The sequence below is a fragment of the Pleurodeles waltl genome, chromosome 3_1 (assembly GCF_031143425.1).
Source record: "Pleurodeles waltl isolate 20211129_DDA chromosome 3_1, aPleWal1.hap1.20221129, whole genome shotgun sequence".
NCBI classification, from domain to species: domain Eukaryota; kingdom Metazoa; phylum Chordata; class Amphibia; order Caudata; family Salamandridae; genus Pleurodeles; species Pleurodeles waltl.
Window position 1 is genome coordinate 1,964,891,960 of NC_090440.1, and position 14,981 is coordinate 1,964,906,940.

General features: G+C 47.0%; 1 protein-coding gene across 2 annotated transcripts in view; it reads left to right on the forward strand.

Annotated features, from left to right (window-relative positions):
- ITGAE (integrin subunit alpha E) overlaps positions 1-14,981 on the forward strand; it is an 874,109-nt gene that overhangs the window by 676,278 nt on the left and 182,850 nt on the right. The window lies entirely within an intron of this gene.

The following is a 14,981-nucleotide window of genomic DNA, read 5'->3' on the forward strand; positions in this document are numbered from 1 at the left end:
GTGACCATTGATGTGTCTGCAGGTGGATGTTGCTTGTGTGCATGTCAGTGGTGTGTCTTGTGGTGCTTGTGTTTGTCTGAGTTACGTTGGGATCTTGAGGTGGATGCATGCTTTTCTGTCGGTGTGCTTTGGCTGGGGCAGGGAAGAGGGTTTTGGGATTGGGAAGAGGAAAGTAGAGGGGGGCTGAAGACAAAGAGTGACTGGCTGCCATCAGTGTGTAGGCCAGACCCTGAAAGGATCTCTGTAGGCCTGCCAATTCAACGTGAATGCCCTCCAGAAACGCATTACTCTGTTGTACTTGAGTTGCAAGTCCCTAGATGGCATTCACGATGGTCAATTGACCCACAGAGATCAACCTCAGGAGGTCAGTAACTTCCTCTCTGAGGACAGCAGGGCTGACAGGGGCAGGTGCAGGTGCAGAGGTACCTGCGGCAAAGGAGACACCCACCCTCTTGGGTGAGCAGGCACGGCCAAATGGGTTGGGAGCTATAGGGATGGCAGTAGTAGAAACAATGCAATGATGGTGCCGGGGGTGTCCCAGATGGGACTGCCACTGACAGGGAGTGTCCACTGGAGGATGATTCAGAGGATGATGATGTAGATCCTGCTCCCCCCTGGCACTCCCCACACCCTTTGGGCCATTGGGTCCCTCGCTGTCAGTGGTCTCAGCACTCCGGGTCCCATGGCCAACAGCTTCCCCACTTGCTTGTGCCCATCTCCTTTGCCTGCCAGTGCTGATGCACACAAACAGAGAGAGAGGCTCATCACATTCTTCACACACACACATTACAACATGCAGATCCGTAGGTATACGTCTCCTGCTAGAAAAGTCCCAGTTAAAAACCCCTTAGAGCCTACGTCATATCAACATATGATACTTCCAAATACCCCATTTGTCATCTGTCTCAACAACATCATAAGACACGTATTTGAGCACCACTTGGCCATCCCATCAAACCACCTGTAACTTTAAGACATCATGCTCATCAAGCCCTGGCTAAGGCAAATATTTCATCCCCATACAGCTCATCACTGTCCATCATCTGATCAGTGTAAAGAAATGCAGGTGTCAGATAACACCATATCATGCCTACTCTCACTCCACACCTGCCCAGTCCTGCAACAAAAGGCATGTTCCACTACAGGAAAGTAATCTCACTTTCACATACGACACAGCACCTTGCCTTCCAATCACATGCCTAGCTGATCCTTCTGTACATAACTCACACAATGGCAACATTCTCTGATGAATACACAACATGTGGCAGTCCCATACAGTGGCCATCACAATTTGACATAACATGTCTGGAAAACAGCTATATAAGTACTTGTAATAAATCTTTCAGGATTTTCTGCAGTCACTATTCAGAAACATTAACAAATACAGAACAACTCCATGTACTGCAATAGGGGGCTACCGAGCGCACATGATACATCCACAGACAATCACAAAGAGCATAGTTACAGCAACACAACTATGGACAGCATACAATTTGCTAGGAGGGCTCATGACATTCCACCTGACATGTTGATTCAGAGCCATTATGACAACTTGAGTACACCTTCATCACTTACAGCTGTACTGACGTAATTCCCACTAGCCAAGTCCTGACTAAACACTTACACATATGAAATCCAATGTACCCATGATTCACACATGCACCTATACGACTGCTATTTTTCTGATCCTACAACACCAACAGGTGTATGTGAAATGGAACTTCAGTTAAACCATTAAATCAGGCGAATATGAGCTGTGCCAAAACCAAACCTTTCAAAACAGCCCATCAGCTAAGGTAAGTGTAGGAATAAATAGCCTACTATACATGACTAGCCACAAAGTATCCATTGAGACATGATGTAGGCAGCTAATACCATAAGTAGCACTCTTATAGGTATGACATTGGCATAACTAGCATGGACAATGCACATGGGCAAAGGGTCATACCGCCTAGCCACTTGCCTTCTCTACAACAAAGGCATTTAGATACCAGTTAGTTGTCCACATGTCAATGTAATGGCAATAAATGTTAAGGGCTAATAGACAACATGAGACCCCCACTGTGGGATGTTCATCCTTTACATACTTCACATACCACATTGTATTATTGTAACATGAGAATGGGTACACCTCCGCAACCCTTATAGGGACAGTACTATATTGGCCATACCTATGGCCTGAATTGGATGCCAGCCTCACATGAAGTCTGCAACTATTGCACATAGAGAAAATGTATTTAAATAGGAGTATTTAGACACCATTGAGCTACCTAACACACTATTTGTATGATTGGACCTGGGGACACTAGGTGAGAAGGATGACACGGTGGCTTACAGACATTTACAGCTGGGTAGAGTCACACATGTAGCTCAGTCATATGTGCATCTCCCCATGCAGCCATACATTTTGCTGGACACAGGTGATCAACATGTCTCCATACACAATCCATAGGCCAGATCTCTGTTTGTATATTGGCAACTGGAGTACCATGTATTCCCAGTAGTCAACATACCTATAGCACCTACAACATTGTCACAGCTGCTATACTGAGACAGCATATACCAAACTATCAGAGGAAAGTACATGGGTTCTGTCAGTACTTACTCCCTTATGGCTGCTGTGCTGCCCTCAAATGCTCATCCAACTCACAGTAGGCCACTGCCAGAATGTGGACCATTAGGGGGTGGTCTGGTTCCGACCAGCACTCCTCCCTCTCTGGGAGGACATCCCCAGCTGGGCCTCAGCGGTCTTCCGGGACCTGCATCTCAGATCCTTTCACCGCTTCCTACAATGGGTGCACCAGCTGTGGACCCCCCAGGGCTGCATTTGCTTGGCGATGGCACGCAAATTCCCTTATTCTGATGGGCGTTGATCTGCATAGTTGACGCAGAAAAAAAGAGAAAGTCATATCCACATGCACCCATTGCATGGACAGAAAACATCAGCCACAGCAAGTAGCCACACATTCCCATCCTCTCAGCTGACACGCCTTCACAACATACCATCTGCGTGCATCAACACCTTCACAAGTTTACATTAATAGTAGACCGTCAAAAACCACACGTATCACACATTGGTATGACATTGGACTCACCTGCTCCTCTGGTGCGCCATATAGCTGTCCATACAGTAGTAGGACCTCCTCCACTAGCTTCTTCAGCTCTTCAAGGTTGAAGGCAGGGGCCCTATCACCTGCAGGATGTGGCATGATAGCTCCCAGAGGCAGAACACAGCAACTCAGGTCATGGAGGTCTAGCTGGCAGCAGTGTCAGGAGTCAACTGAGCAATACTACAGAATATGGAGGTCACGGCCGCCAGGTACATGACCGTCACGGCCGCCATGTACATGACCATCACCACCGGCAGACATCACCATTGGCCCAAGCCTGCCAATGGCAGCAATATCTTCCAATGACAAGTCACACGGCGGTCATGACCGCCTTCCACCAAGACGACTTCTGCTGGCGCACTTAGGTCACTTCCACCTGTCCAGTACAGTAGGTCAGGTGCCTGCCATTTTGAGCACATTTCATTTATGAAAGTGTTTCCTAATTTGTGTCATTTACTTAACCCCCTATTGTGCTGTACATCTGTACGTACTGCCCTCATGTTTGGCTGACAAATTGTGCACCTATGCTGTAAATGCTGTATTGTCTGAGGACGTGGTAATAGCTATGGACAGCTACTCAGAGGTTCCTATGTGTCAGGTAAATGTCAAAGTCCAACAATATGTGTGATTCATGTATAACATATTAGTCTCACACACATTGACAGTGACAGTTGTTTTGTACGTTCTGTCCCATTGTTATAGTTGGCAGTGTGCACCAAGGAGGCTGTACTCGGATGCGTAGCCATGTGCAGTACTGTATATGTCAGATGTGGTAGCAGTCTTCTACAGCTGCTAAATGTGAGTAATGTCATTAGCTGCACATGATGTGTGCATTCTGCATTTCTCATACTGTGTTTACATATTTTTCAAATGGTTACCGTGCCATAAGGAGAGTAAGACAACAACCAGTGTACTGTCCACTAGTAAACTTCCACACCATGGAGGAAAGACATGTATTTCAGACATATTGTCTGAATCGTCATACCATCATGGATCTTTGTAATCAGGTGGAGCCAGATTGGATGCCTGCCATCCGCAATCCCTATTGCATACCTCCCATCGTTCAAGTCTTGTCAGTGCAACACTTCCTGGCCACAGGGTCCTTTCAGAATACAGTGGCTCTAACAGCAGGGATGTCTCAGCCAATGTTCAGTCTGGTTTTGAAGGATGTACTGTGTGCATTGTTGAAACACCTGGACCGATACATCCAGTTTCTCCACCGAGCGGATTTGGCCTATGTGAAGACAGACGTTTATGAGATGGGACACATTCCACATGTGGTAGGAGCCATTGATGGCACCCATGTAGCCTTGGGCGCTCCCAGTGCTAACGAACAGATGTGTAGAAACCGAAAAAACTACTACTCAATCAACGTTCAGGTCGTGTGTCTAGCAGACCAGTACATCTCACAAGTCATAGCCAAGTATCCAGGTTCTGTGCATGTTTCCTTCATCATGCAAAACAGCAATGTCCCACTGCTGATGACATGATCCTACACCGAGAGGGCCTAGCTAGTTGTAAGTTCCCATTGAACTGTGTGTTTGTGATTTATGTCTCCTGCCATCTCAATATAGCATGTCATACATACATGTTTGTGTTGTTCTCAAAATGTGATCACAAGTGACTCTGGCTATCCAAACCGTCCTTGGCTATTGACACCAGTAAGGTGCCCAACCATGTCACGGTATGTCCGCTACACTGAAACCCACAAGAGGACAAGGCGTATAGTTGAGCAGACTTTTGGGCTCCTGAAGGCAAGATTTAGGTGCGTGTACTTATCCGGAGGAGCCCTCCTTTACTAGCCCCACAAGGTGTGTCAAATAATAGTTGCCTGCTGCATGTTCCACAATCTAGCCCTGACACGTCTGATACCATTGATAGCAGATGAGGGGAAGGCAGGTCAACCTTTGTGTGGAAATGCTGATATGCCAGTGATGAAGAGCCAGAGGAAGATGAAGCAGGAGACTGAAGGGAGGATCTCATCAATCAGTACTTCAACTGACAGACAGGTATGTGAAATATACCTATTTTTGTGATGTAATTGTACAACCGGGTATAGATGGTTGCCATCACACCTCCTTTCTTTCATCATCTGTGGGGGTGTAGTGAGCTCAAATGCCTATGCGTGAGTTGTGAATGCAGACTGAAAGTTTGTTTTATGTACAGGATAGATTGTTCAGCAGTCTCATGTATTGTTACAGAAGATGTAAACTTACACTATTGGTAAAGACTTCTCTGATGTGAGGAATATTTTGTGCAATGTCCTATCCTTTTTCCCTTTCACTCACAGATGTGCCACCATCCTGTTTGGCTCTACAACCTTGGCTTGAGAAATACTGTCAAATGCAGATAGGAATTGCTGACAGACATGAGAAGTGTAGATGACAGATACCTGGTATTATCATTGTTGTTTAAGTGGGGTGATTGTTATACCGTCATAACATTGGGATGGAAAAGGCTTTAAGCATTTCTTTCACCTGTTGGGTAGAGGAGGATATTAAATGGTGTATTATGTGTCTGGAGAAGTATCTGGCACATGTGTAATAGTTAGATCATAGCCTCTGCCTTCACAATGGGTAGAGTACTTTGTAATCTAACCTGGACCTAGCTGTTATTTTGTTCTTACTTTTCAGTCCAAGGTGCGTGTCACTGTAGACTGACATAGGTGAGTGACAATCCTACAGCTATGAGACCAATGTTAGTGAATGGTTTCAGTACTGGGTGCCTCAGTTATCATCTTTGTGTGTTCCATGGGATATGTGATCTGGAAGCTATGGTATGGGTATGTGAAGACCTTATACCAGTTGATACAGAGACCTATCATTGTTCCCCTGCTTTCTAGGTAGATAAGTATGACCCTGACTTCTGTATCCTGTGTATTTGCACTGTATGACACCATTCCATACATCCTGATGGTACTCTCAGTCATGCTGTATCTGCTGATTGCATTACTAACTATAAATTTGTGTAGAAGTGGTTTTCATGCCATTTGACATCTGTCCTGTAACATTTCTGTTGTAATGAGTCTCCTGCTGATGGAGTCCCCATTTGATGTCCATTACAATGGCTGTTCAATACAGGGGGGCATGACCACACCAGAGTTGGCATTGTACATGGATTATAAAAGATACATGCACAGGGCCTGTGTTTAAGTGTGAATTATTGTGCATATCAAAAAGGACATGCACAGGGCCTGTGTTTAAGTGTGAATTATTGTGCATATCAAAAAGGCAATCTGAAACAATGACACTAAAATAAATTACCATAACAGTGATAGGTGAAGTCATGGTGGATGATTTCATCAGGGTAGCTGCTACACCAGTTGGTAACACGAGTCCAGTGTCCTTGTACCATGGGGAACTGGAGTTTGGTTTCAGAACAGTCAACAGGGTATATCTGTGGCACACAAGGGGAACTGATCAGGAGAGGGCAACTTCATGGCAGTGCGTTTGGTCTTGGCATTTTCTCCTGCTGGATGTCTGGGTGGATGACCACGCTTGCGGGCATTCTTCAGCTACAGAGGGTGGGGTGTCTGAGGCATGAGCTTTACCTGGCAGAGCCTCCATTCCAGTAGCTGCCACAGATGTTGAAGGGGCAGATGTCTAATTGCTATTGGAAGGGGCCAGATATTGTGTAGAGAAGGCAATCAGGGAGGTATTGATGCCCCTCAACACCCCTGCAATGGTAGCCATGTGGGTATTATTTGTCTGCCACTGCTGCATGACTTCCTGGTGGTGGTCCCTCTGCAGCCTTTGATTTTCACCCAACATAGTGATGACTTGGCCCTTCCTGTCATGGGTACTTTGGTAGGCCCCCAAGACATGGGAGATGGCTTCCTGGTCAGTTGTGTCCCTTAGAAGGCCCATCTTCTGGCCCACAGCATCTCTCCCATGTACCCTACCCCCACATGCCGGTGCCCCTGGCACAGTGTGCCCACTCCCAGCGGTTGCTGGTCCATCATTGTCAGGGGTGGCAGGGTTTGACTCAGGTACCTGTATTGTGGGGCACACAATAGATGATACATTCCTAGCGGCACAGGTTTGTGGGCGAATGGTTGCCTGTGATGGTTATGCAACAGTGTTGGTAGGAGTTGATGTGAGCAGGGTGAGACAGAGTCATTGACTGACCAGGTGTCCCAGGTTTTTGTGGGAACACAGTATGTGAGTATGCAAGGGACATTGACCTGTAAATAGATGTAGTGCATGTGCATCAACTCAGTCATCTGACTTTCCAACCCAGGTCAGTCTATTTGTGGCTTGGGCTATTTGATCTGGGGCCATTCTGAATGTTCACTAAGTTGTAACTGTGTTTTGCTTAGGGTGCCATTGCATTGCTGTTGTTGTATTGTACTGTTCCACACTATAACAATTTAGATAGTACAGATAGTTATTTAGTTGCACAAGTATTACATGTGATGTGTTGTGCACATTCCAGGTTTTCACAATGATGGGTTAGTGCATTCTGGGAGTCGTAGTGATATGATCAGTCAGTAGTTTACATGCCATTTCCAAGGGCTGTGTGGGCAGTTGGACTCAATGGAGAAGTGGCATGCCTGAGAGGGGCATTAGGTGAGAGTCGTAGTGGGTAAAATGGTTCATTAGGGTGGGTTCAGGTGGTGAGGGAGCATGCAGGACAAGGCAATTGTGTGACATAAATGTTGTGGGTAATTACCAGACTCCAGTCCCCCAGGTATGCCTGTCAGGCCCTCAGGATGCATTATGTCCAAGACCTTCTCCTCTCATGATGTGAAAGTAGGGGGAGGAGGTGGGGGCCCACCGCCATTCTTCTGTATGGCTAGCTGGTGCATGGATGCCATGGAACACACCTTCCCTTGTAGATCGTTCCACCTCTTCTTGATATCCTCCTGTGTGCATGGAAGACTGCCTACAGAATGGACCCTGTTGATTATTCTTTGCCACAACTCCATTTTCCTGGCAATAGATGTTTGTTGGAGCTGTGCTCTGAACAGGTGTGGCTCTACTCCTACTATTTCATCCACCATGACCCTCAACTCGTCATCTGTGAAACATGAGTGTTTTGTGGGGACATGGTATTGGTTGTGTGGACGGTGTGTGGGAGTGTTGTGAGTGTAAGGGTTGGGTAATTGGTGATGTGTGTATGCTGTGAGTGGGAGACAGGTGTAGCCTATTGTGTGTGCCAGTGATGTGTGTATAGTAATAGTTGTGCTGATGTGTGGTGTGTGCTGAGTGAAAAGTGTATTTGTGCCTATAGTGTACAAGTACAAAATATTTTCTTTTTTAATGTTTCGGTGTTTGTGTACGGCATTCTGGATGCAATGGATTGTGGGTTGTGGTGCTGTGTGTTCTATATTGCAGTGAGTAGGTATGTTTGGTGTGTGGATGTGTGTCAGGTGTGTGGTATTCAAACTATCCAATGTGGTTTTGTGTTGTGACTGCCGCATTTCGGACCACCAGTGATTTTCTGCCATGGAAGAACCACTGTGGTGATTTGTTGATCATAATTTTAGTGGGTGGATTTTTGATAGGCTGCAGTGCTGGTGGTGAGCCCACCTCTTTTCTGTCCTCCAGTGTCCTTGCGGTTTCAGAAACTTGGCTGCTTTATGGCGGTCTTCACAGTGTGACTCTTAATAAGGTGGTCGGATTAACGTCAGCATGGTAGTCTTTTGCCGGCCGCCACTGCAGCGATCTTCCCAAAAGACTGCCAAAGTCGTAATGACGCCCAATGTCTTTTGGCAAATGGCTGCCTATTCTTTTAACATGGAGATTGATGTTTACTTTTGCTGACTGCAAAGTGGGAGTATTTTGTAAAGTGAACTGTGTGTCAATCTTGCAAGGGTACGAGGAGTGTGAAAGGAAAGGCTGTAAGAAGTCTTTTTTACTCTAACACACAATAAAAATGAAATACCCGTAAATGAACTATACAATTAGCAGTTATAAAAGCACAAATGAAGCCCAATTGTTTTTGTAATTTTGAAGTGTGCTAGAAACAAAGATTGTAATAGGATGAGACAAATCATCAGACTTTTCCTATTTCCTGAAAAAATAATTTCCACACAATATCGTTTGTAGACTTTCTATAAGTAGGGTTGCATATATGAGCAATCTAGTGATCAATGACATTGAAAATGTGCTGTCAAATTATACTGCACTGACACACCATTCTTTAGTAATTTACCCTCAACAGTTGTAGGAGGCTGGCTATCTATGTAGTGCACCAATGTATGAGGGCACTATGCAGTTAGTCCAGGTGCCTTTTTTTGGTTTATAGTGTTACAAATGAAAATCCCAGAACCTCTCTTTGGTGGTGGTGTAGGCAAGCAGTTAGGCTTATCAGGAGGTAGTGCTAAGCAGTTGTTGTACTCACAGAGACAATAAATGAGAAACACACTTAAGAAGGAACTTGAGACCAATCGTTAGAAAAATAGATATTTTATCTATATTATGTTTTAACACCAGATTACTTTAACCAAAATAAATACTGTTACAGTTTTTAAGAGAATTAGCAAAATACTTGAAGTGTCTTTAAAGCAGAAATGCAAACTTATAGAGGAAAACACCAGTATTGCATACAGGCATTCAGCAGTGACCTACAGGACCAGTTCTCAGGAGTTAAGGAAAGTATAGGGCACTGTCCAAGGCAGCACCAACAGGTTACCTTGTGGGGACTCAGGGGCATAAAGGAGGAAAGGTGCTTTACGATGTCAGGTGTGCTGTTGGTTTCAATGGGAAACTGTTCTGGGGAAAAGAAGCTGGTGATGATGACTTGGGGGGCTGTCTGACTGAACCAATAGGGGAATTCAAGTCGTGATATGGTAGGGGACAGAGGGACACCTTTGATCCTCTGCTCCTTGGTCCGGGGCGGCCAGGTGAAGAGGTGTCCTGGATCATCGGTGTCCGTCACCGGAGGTGGTTGTGGTAGTGGGGGCCTGCAGGGGACCTTAGGGATTAGTCGAGAGGTGGTACACACTTATTGAATAGCTACTTTTCTCACCTGACCTGATGCTAAATGGGCCTCAGGGAGAAGGGTAGCTACACCCAGGTCTGGGGGAGCTGGGGGTATGCATACTAAAGGCGGCGGGGTCATTTGAAGCTTCTGGCCTTGGTATGCAGAGCTGCCAGCCATCCTTCTGAAGTGGGTGTCAACACCCCTCTCCAGAGCAGGCTTTGTTTCTGACCTTCAAGAGCGAGGGCTCCCACCTCCAGGGGGACAGAAACCTGTCTGGTGGTGGCAGACTGTTTGAGTCTAGTCAGCTAATGCACCAAGAGACTAGTGGGGTTCAGGGGGATCCCCTAAGGTACCCTTGGAGTGCATGTCATAATAACGTCAGCCTGGATTTATTAAGATGAGGTATTTAATGCCAAACACCATAGTGTTCAGTGAAGCCATTAGGTGACTGGGTCAGCACATACCTTAAGATGGCTTCCCTGTTAACTTGCAATTCTCAGCAATGGGACTGGACATCACATGGGCATATCTGCTTGTACAGATATGTCCACACATCAGATATAATACACCCTGCCTTAGGGCTCCCTGGCCAGTTGTAAGGGTGACTTATGAATATTTGGATGCAGTGATAGTGATATGGCACACAATGTGTGTGCCAATTCGTGTTTTCATCTGGCTTGCACCAGGACCGCAGACTGCTGTAGCAGCTGCGTGCATCTCACTTTTAGGGGGGTCCCTGAGGGTGGCACAGTATGTGATGCAGCCCTTAGGGGCCCTCTCCTCTACCCAGGCCATAGGCACCAGGGGGAACACTTTCTAGGGACTTACAGTTATAGAGGAGTGTGCCAAATTGTACACCATTACCTGTTTTTAGGGCAAGAGCACTGGTGCTGGGGACCTGTTCAGCAGGGACCCAGTATACCTCTGTCAAAAAAACTCAATACCAGTGTCAAAATGTGGGGGGTGGTGACCATGTCAAAAAGAGGAACTTTCCTACAACAGTATTTTCTAAAAATCAACACCAACTACACCCTTATCACTCTCCTACACTTCTTCTTTGAGTGGCATTTGGATTTTTCACATTCCCTATAACTTCAGGAAAGTAACTTTGATGGCAGTATCTCCCCTCCGAAAATTGTTGCAGCACCACAGGGTTTAGTACACTCATGTTCCACCTACTATAAAAAGGAGGCAAATGGAACAGTGCCCCCCTCTGCAGTGAAGATGGAGAGAGGGGAGCTGTGAGGGTAGGGATTGAAAGGGAAGAATAGTTTGGCATGGGGAGAGTTGTGCGTTCCCTCTTGCTGAAGAAATACTTTGAGAGGGATATGAGGATGGAATTTGGTTGCTGATTCAGCCAAAGCCTCTAGTAATTTCACCAGCTGGTAAAATCTGGTCAGATTTTTCCACACCTGGAAAACTGGGTGGAGGAACACCAGGTCAACTGTGATCAGTCACAGCAGCGTTCAATATGATAATTCAGCTCCACCTGACTTATTTGTATGGCCTTGTTGGGCTCTTTCACTTAATACTGCTATGGAAAAGGGAATTTGGTCCACAGTTACTCAAAAGACTCACTCTTGGTAGCTCTCAGCCTTCTTCTGAGGCCTTATGAAGCGCCCCAGCGGCTTTGAGTTCATATTTGGAATTGAATGGAAAAATAAGGATAATAGCCTACTGGCTGAATTTTTGTTGACCGTTGAATTGAACAACCCAAAAGTATTGTTTCTGCTCTGAAAATATGCAAAACAACACCTACTGCTGGTGCCCTGCTACAGGGTCAACATGCCTGATTACCAAGTGACAGAGGGGGAAAGAATGTACAGCAGTAGTTTTGGACAAGAGGTGAGGAGAGAAAGACAAGAAACTATAAGGGCTAATGGGGGAATGACTGTAGGGATGCAGTCCAGACGCACAAGCCATAAGATATAGGTTTCTTTGGGGAACAGGAATGTACGTCTGAAGCTCACGTTGATCCTTCCAGCTGTCTTCTGTTCTTGTTTATATTCTAGAATTCCCTAACCTCCGTGAGCGGGCAGCTTGTATCCTAGATGCCAATGTAATAAGATTATACAAAAAGATTAAAACTATTTTACATTCTCTTGACTTTAGTACTATACAGTGGAGAAAATGTACATATTCAAACAATATTTCAATTCATTACATAATCACCAAATTTTCTGGGTATTATAACAGATCTGCCGTTCCGAGTAGATTTGCGACCTCTATTAGCTTGCAGAACATTTACTTCAGGCCCAGCAACACCAATACCAGACCCAGAAACACTAGTACCAATACCTCCATCCTTTACATCTCTACTAGTGACATTACCCCTTGCAACACATGAACTATGCATAATGGAGGCATTTGGTGTATCTTCAACCTTATACCATATCCAATCACGTGTTAGGGAAAGGTTCACCTTCCTCCTATCTTGTTACCAATTCAAAATTGTATTGCATCTTGACATCCTGCTGAAATGCCATACGTTCGCATCACTCAACAAAGCTGATCTTGCATATATTTCCTTTACTTGCAATGGTGTTGAAAATTTACTGTCACCTTTTCTTTGGTCATTATGAAATTGGCAGTGAGTGTTAAAGTGGTGGAAATACCGCCAACAGGCTGCCAGTAAATACCAAATTATGACCATGGCAGTGATACCTTCCATAGACAGCCAATGTACCACACCAACCGCCAGTGAGTTGACACCACTGACCACGGCGGTAGCCGTCAACAGCCAGGCGGAAGCCAAGGTACCACCCACCATATTATGACATAGCAAACCACCAGGATTTCTGGGGTGGTACCAACGCCATCAAAGGCCTGGCGGAAACACTGCACACAAGACAAAAGACTCACCTTCAGGGACAGAGAGGAGACTGACGGTGAGTACAGCCGCCTAGCACACAAGGGAGGGAGGGAGGAAAAGGAGAGTGACACACACACCCACAACTCTCTCTCACACACACACTCAGCTGCAGAGCAAAACCAATGTCACAGGACCCACATCTAATTAAAACATGGACCACATTGAGAATTAATGAACACTGTAACTTTATGCCAACAGCCACCATATTGTATATTCGAAAGCAGTGTCAAGAATGGGCCAATGGCCAGTCCAAAGTACAAAAGGGCCACATGGCCACAGGACACAGTCCAAGGCCCAACTTGACTCCTGACACAATCCAGAATCCACTGTGCAGGGGCATCATGTTGGAAATGGGCAGGCACCTCAGGGGGAAGGGGATGGGTGGCGGGGCACCTCAGCTGAAGTGGGGAACATGCCCACTGGTTCTGGAGGGGGCTCCTTGCCCATTTGTCTCTGGTGGGGAGTGTAAGGCCACGATCTCTGGAGTGGGGAACATGCCCTCTGGTTCTGGAAGGGGCTCCTTGCCCAATTGTCTCTGGTGGGGAGTGTAAGGCCGCAGTCTCTGAAGTGGGGAACATGCCCACTGGTTCTGGATGGGGCTCCTTGCCCCTTTGTCTCTGGTGGGGAGTGTAAGGCCACAGTCTCTGAAGTGGGGAACATGCCCACCGGTTCTGGAGGGAGCTCCTTGCAAAACAATCCCTGGAGGGTGGCCTACATGCCCTCTGCTGGAGTTGAGGGATGCTGTGCCTCTGCTGGAGGTGAGGGCTGCTGTGCCTCTGCTGGAGGTGAGGGCTCCTTGCTCACTACTGGTGGAGGTGTAACCCTGGCTGCCTCTGCTGGAGGTGAGGGCTCCTTGCCCACTGCTGTTTTTCCTCTGTTTGGTGGTGGAGTGGTAACCTTCCCTGTCTTTGGTGGTGGAGTGGGAACCTTCCCTTTCTTTGGTGGTAGAGGGGGATTCATGTGTCCCCTCTTGTGAAGGGTCCCCTTGGCCTTTGACATGTCACTCATGTCCTTGCCTCCAGGACTAGGAGGTGCCTCCACTGTCCCCGTCTCATGTCCCTTAGTTTTCACCACCCTAGTCCTCCCTTTCTGAGGCGGAGGTGTGCTTACAGTAGGAGTGGCAAACGTCACACTCTGGGGCCCCTTTGTGCCAGCCGCTGATGATTTGATGGGAGCAGTGGCAGACTGGCTGAGGAGCAGTGCTGGGTCTTTGGAACCCTGCTCTTACGGGCAGGACATGGGGGAGGGAATAGATCAAGATGTGCAAAGAAAAGCTTCTTAGGGGCATTGGGACGGGATGTGGGAGGAGGGATGGGAGTGGAGGTTGAAGTAGTGATTGTCAGAGGTGTACGTCTGCTGGACTTGGGTGCAGGTGCATTGGCAGTGTGCGTGTGTGATGTGGATGGCTGTTGGGAGTCTGAGTGTGTGCGTTTGTGTCTCTTAGGGGGCAGACAGGGTGGGAGCGGACAAAGGGGACGCGTGGATGGATGTTGTGGAGGTGTCTGCAAGTGAGCTGTGTGTGCTGCTTGATTTGGTGATGGTGGTGGTGGCTGTTGATGCAGTGTATGCAGGTTTAAGTGCTGATATGACTGTGAGGGAGGAGGAAGAGGAGGGGGGGATGGGGAGACAGTGGAGGCAGTTGATGTTGTTGTGAGTGTAACTGTCTGTTTGTGTGAGTGCTTGTGGCCTGAAGTGTGCAGCCTGTGTTTGACTGTGCTACTCTTGTGTGATGTTTTGTGTGCATGCTTGTCTGTATGTATGCATGGGGTGGGTTGGGGTTGGGGAGACTGGGACTGGGAAGTGGTAGTTGGAGGGGGGACGGTAAGAACAGGGACACTGGCTGCCAGCAGAGAGGACGCCAGGGCCTGAAACAATCTCTGTAGGGCACGCCAACCCACTGTGGATGTCCTCCAGGCATGCATTGCATTGCTGCATCTGGTATGCCAGTCCCTGGATGGCATTCACTATGGTTGACTGCCCTACAGAGATGATCTCAGGAGGTCAATAGCCTCCTCACTGAGGGCAGCAGGGCTCACTGGGGCAGGACCTGAGGTGCCTAGGACGAAGGAGAT